Here is a 5,821-nt window from a genome sequence, read left to right as displayed (position 1 = left end):
GATTACTGTTTTTGATATAATATTTAATAGCTAATTGTTTCATGTATCCCTTAACTGCTTATTGTAAATATAAATGATTTTACTTCTCTTGTCTTTTATCCTCCCTACGAGTTTTGTTTGTGGATGATTTCCTACCTTTACTGTGTGTTTGCCTTTACTGCTGAGTTTTTCACCTCACAATTTTCTTGTTTCTAGTTGTGGCCTTTTCTTTTTTGCCTAGAGAAGATTCTTTAACATTTGTTGTAAAGCTGGTTTGGTGGTGCTGAACTCTTTTAATTTTTGCTTGTCTGTAAAGCTTTTGATTTCTCCATCAAATCTGAACAAAAGCCTTGCTGGGTAAAGTATTCTTGATTGTAGATTTTTCCCTTTCATCACTTTAAATATATTGTGCCATTCCCTTCTGGTCTGCAGAGTTTCTGCTGAAAAATTAGCTGATAGCCTTATGGGAGTTCCCTTGTATGTTGTCATGTATTTATTTTTTATTGTTTTCTTTCCTGTCTGCAATTGCATCAAGATTTTATCCCTCTTTATTCATGTTGGAATGTTATATTGCACTTTTCTTCTGCTTTGGGCTGATATTTTTGTAGGGAGTGTTGTTAATCTGTAGGGAAGTTTTGTATCTATTTTCAGGTCTTTTTTTTGCCCTTTTGTTTCCCTAGAGCAGCTTCCTTTGGATGTTTTAGTTGCACAATACTTTGTCAATTATATTTAAATAAGTCAGATTTTTCTCAGTTAGAAGGAGGATCTTTTGAAGTGAGGGAAGGGGTAGCTTTCCCAGTTTCTCAGTTCAAGAGCTCCCTCTTCTATTGCTATTATAAATTGCACTTCTAGTACTAAGTCTTACCTAAATTTCAGATCTTAACTTGGTTCACAAAGGCTCCCACCATCAGTTCCAAACTTCTATAGTATCTTCACCACCTCTGGTGAAGAAGCACTTTCACCAAGGAATCTTGTCCTAATCTCCACTTTCTGACTCCCCTCTTATTTATTTATTTATTGTTCATCAAATAACCCTTTATTTAATTATTTTCCTTTGTAGTTCTTAACTAGCTAGGCATTCCACTGCACCACTGTTGATGTCATCTCTGATGTCGTGAGGATGGCAGCCATCAACATTGTAACCCACGGGCTGGAAAATCCCCAGGATCTCTTTAATGGTTCCAGAGAGTTCTCTAGCTAAAGATCAGTGCCTCATCTGTTGGGCAACGTTGACAATCTCATCAAAAGTGATGTTTCCACCGTGCTTAATGTTTTTCTGCTTCTTTCTTTCTCTTGGCAGTTCTTTGACAGCTTTGATGATCAGGACGGAGGCAGAAGGTACCACCTCAATCTGGGCCTGTGTGTTCTGAATGGTCAGTTTCACTGTAATCCTCAGACTCTTCCAATCACTAGTTGCCTTGGTGATGTCATCACCAACCTCTTTTGGAGACAGACCTAGGGAGCCGATATTGCTGGCCAGGGCAAATGTGGCACCGACTTCCCCATCAATGCACCTCAGATATACAGCTTTTATCTCCTTGGGGTTGAACTTAGGCGGCAAGGTGGAGGTGGCTGGTGTCATATGAACCCATATTTGGGATGACCCAAGAAAGTTGCACCTTGGCCACTTCAAGCTGAAAGCTGAAAGCTCCCTTCTGTTTTAAAAGTGCTATTTTCTCAAATCTGCCACCTCTGTGTGACTCCTCGCCCAAACATATTCTAAGCCTTCTATCGCCAACCCTCTCATTGCACCTGCCCTCTTTGATCACAGATGTTCTCACTGGTGATCTGACCTCATCCTTTTGGGAGTGAATATTTACTGTTGATTTCTCACATCTGCCACTTCTAGGACCCTTCTGCACATCCTGTTCTCAGAAACACCTGCAGCACTGTTGTGGCTTCCTGAACTAAAACTTATGACTTCAGATGCCCAAAACCTTTATCATCCGGGATACTTAAAGGAAGATAGTAGAGGAGAAAAAACCCAGTAATAATAGATGTCATAAAGAACACACTAAAATGTTTACTTCCTAAATGTGAGGAATACCCCTTGAGTGCAAAAATCATATCATTTGTCTGCTAAAGAGGGTTCAGGAATAGGGCTATGCTGACAGAAGGTCCTTCGGGAAACATTAGGTACATAAATGCAAAAAGGCAAGCCTTCATAAAGAATCATGAAGACAACCTGGAGTGGAGGAAGGCAGTTGATTTTGTGACTACAGAAAAGAGAGATACTGGGCTTCCCTGGTGGCGCAGTGGTAAAGAATCCACCTGCCAATTCAGGGGACACGGGTTCGAGCCCTGGTCTGGGAAGATCCCACATGCTGCAGAGCAACTAAGCCAGTGTGCAACAACTACTGAGCCCGCGTGTGACAACTACTGAAGCCCACGCACCTAGAGCCCGTGCTCCACAACAAGAGAAGCCACTGCAATGAGAAGCCCGCGCACCACAACAAAGAGTAGCCCCTGCTTGCCACAACTAGAGAAAGCCCGTGGGCAGCAACGAAGACCCAACGCAGCCAAAAAAATAAATAAATAAAAATAAATAAATTTATTTTAAAAAAAGAAAAGAGAGATACTGCTTTAGAAAAAAATATCAAAATCACTTAGCCTAGATTGCTATCCTGGTCCTTTTTCACCTACAGGAAATTCTTACAAATGGATGATCCAGAAATCTCCAACTCAAACAACAATGATAAATACAAAAGAAGAAGGAGTTGAGGGGGAGAACTGGCATGACATATAGATGCTATTAGAGAAAAAGGAGCGGAAATAAACCACAGTTTATTAACATATGAGGACTACTTTGACATGGACTAGTTGAAAACTGTGAACAAATATTTTAATTTTAGCCATTCTAGTGGGTGTACAGTGCATCCTATTGCAGTTTTCGTTTGCATTTCCCTGATGACTGTGAAAAACAAATGTTTAAAACAGTTAGAAAATAATACTGGAGAATAACTTTACCTTCTGCCTTGGTCCTCTGTGGGATCAGAACTGAGCCTGATTAAGAGGAATATTACAAATGCAATTTATTAGAAGGGGAACATACAGACACTAAAGACTCTCCAGGATCCTGCCTGTTAATATTAGAGGTGTGACTACTGGGTCACTGCATGGAGCTTTGCTGATGCTCACAGATATTATTACCAGTATTGTTATGTTTACTTTAATCCTGGGAGACACAAGAGCAATTACACTTTTGCAAATAATTTATCTGTGCCTCCTTAATTCCTGGCAATATGAGGTTACCAGTAGAAAAAATTTTTTCCTAAAAACACTGCAGAGAAAACTTCTTAAACATTAGGAAACAAAATTGCTAGATTTTGTACCTCTTCAGTCATACTAAATTAGCTTAATTAAACAAGTACCTATTGAGCACCTTCTATTTATCATGGACTTAACTTGGATGCTGGGAATACAAAATTGAATGAGCTTTTCCATCAAGATGTGCACTATCTAGTAAAGATGTGCACATATATATAAATAATTAGGGGGCTTCCCTGGTGGCTCAGTGGTTGAGAATCTGCCTGCTAATGCAGGGGACGCGGGTTCAAGCCCTGGTCTGGGAAGATCCCACATGCCGCGGAGCAACTAAGCCCGTGCGCCACAACTACTGAGTCTGCGCGTCTGGAGCCTGTGCTCCGCAACAAGAGAGGCCGCGACAGTGAGAGGCCCGCGCACTGTGATGAAGAGTGGCCCCCCCTTGCCACAACTAGAGAAAGCCCTCGCACAGAAACGAAGACCCAACACAGCCAAAAATAAATAAATAAATAAAAATAGTAAAATTAAATAAATAAATAAATCTTCAAAAAAAAAATAATAATTAGAATTCAGTGTGGTAAATGCAGCAATAAAAGCCTGTGTGAGGCAGAGAAGAACACAGAGAAAGAGTGACCATTTGTGCCAGGTAGGGGGAATGCAGCATTAAAAAAAAGCATCTGATCTGTGCCTGGATGGATGACTCAAAGTTCAATAGGATGGGGAAGAGGAATAGAGAACTTCAGGCTTAGCCAGTGGTATAGGGTCAGATAATGAAGTGCTTTATAGCATGTTAACATCCCTGGGTTTTGTTCTTCAGAGAATGGGAAAGAAACAAGGAGTTTAGACATAGCTATGACTTGATCAGATTTGCAGTTTAGAACAATGACCATAGTAGCACAGTAGCTGATGGTGATGTTTTTATTCTGACATTGCTGTCTGTGTGTATCCATGTGATAAAATGAATAACTAATTATGTTGGTGTTTTTGAGAACTGAGATTTCCTGTGTGAGATAAAAATGTAGGGTCAATACGTTAAGTAAAAATCCTATAGATATTTAATTGTGAATATCAAAATGAGCTCATGATATATTTATCTTTTCTTTTTTTTTTTTTTAAATATTTTATTTATTTATTTATGTATTTATGGCTGTGTTGGGTCTTCGTTTCTGTGTGAGGGCTTTCTCCAGCTGCAGCAAGTGGGGGCCACTCTTCATCGCAGTGCGCGGGCCTCTCACCATCGCGGCCTCTCTCGTTGTGGAGCACAGGCTCCAGACGCGCAGGCTCAGCAATTGTGGCTCACGGGCCCAGTCGCTCCGCGGCATGTGGGATCCTCCCAGAACAGGGCTCGAACCCGTGTCCCCTGCATTGGCAGGCAGATTCTCAACCACTGCGCCACCAGGGAAGCCCATATTTATCTTTTCTAAAAAAAAATCTTAGCTGTCTATTGAAAAGTCTTAGAAACAAGTGCAATGGGCACCCCTACACCCTCATTTTTTGTCACTAAAAGGAACAAGGGCTCCTTTGAGAAATGGCTGCTTGTAGTTCTGAGTAAGGAAATACATTAAATAATCCTGAAACGTGTTATCATATTAGAAAGCAAAGCTATCAAAAAGAATTCAGAACAGAACAAACTAGTGGTCACCAGTGAGGAGGGGGGGAGAAGCAGGGCGGGGGAGCAGGAGGTACAAACTGTTGGGTATAAGATAGGCTACAAGGGTTATCGTACAACATAGGGAATAGAGCCAATATTTGTAATAACTGTAAATGGAGTGTAACCTTTAAAAATTGTATTAAAATTTTTTTAATTAAAAAAAAGAAAAAAAGGGGGACTTCCCTGGCGGTCCAGTGGTTAAGAATCCTCACTTCCACTGCGGGGGGGCATGGGTTCGATCCCTGGTCAGGGAACTAAAAGATCCCACGAGCCGGCGCAGTGTGGTCAAAGATAAATAAATAAATAAATAAAAGTTTTTTAAAAAAAGAACTCAGAACAAACTTGAAGAGGCTTCCTTTGGGTAAGCTTAGCCACTTTGAGAAAAATAACTGCAGTGGACTGAAACATACCATATGCTTGAATTTATTAGTAAAATATTAAATAATAATAAATTATTAATAATACTTATTATTTAAGAATTGTAATAAATAATACTAAAAAACAGTGGTCACCTTTGAAGGATAGTAGAGCGCTAACTCATAACTCTGAAGACTGGTAAAGGAAAGAATCAAGGATTTATTTTAACCTGTCTTTCCTACATGAACTACCTTGGAATAACCAAATAGTTATAAGGGAAAGTTTTTTCTTCTGGAAAATAATACAGGGTGAAATTTACCATTTTGCCAATCCTTAAAAATAATTAGGCAATGATAAAAAAAAAAAAATTAGGCAATGATCATCAATGGCTATTAACAGAAAGAAAACCAATCAGGCATTTTGTGCCTCCTAATGAAATTATACACTGCTACTTATGAAGTCACTTTGAAAAGAAAAGGTAAAACTACATCATATCAAGCCTCAGGATTTCACTGCCCCCTACATGATATGGGAGAGAAGAATCTATTGAAGAACATAACAGGAATGCAA

The 5,821-nt window shown here is 39.6% G+C and overlaps 1 pseudogene; it reads right to left on the bottom strand.

Moving 5' to 3' along the window:
* Positions 1–1,042: 1,042 nt before the first annotated feature.
* On the bottom strand, positions 1,043–5,573 carry LOC132365093 (large ribosomal subunit protein uL11-like; annotated as a pseudogene).
* Between the last annotated feature and the right edge of the window lie 248 nt (positions 5,574–5,821).

This window comes from Balaenoptera ricei, chromosome 4, assembly GCF_028023285.1.
Source record: "Balaenoptera ricei isolate mBalRic1 chromosome 4, mBalRic1.hap2, whole genome shotgun sequence".
Taxonomy (NCBI): domain Eukaryota; kingdom Metazoa; phylum Chordata; class Mammalia; order Artiodactyla; family Balaenopteridae; genus Balaenoptera; species Balaenoptera ricei.
This window is presented reverse-complemented; position numbering and strand designations above follow the sequence as displayed.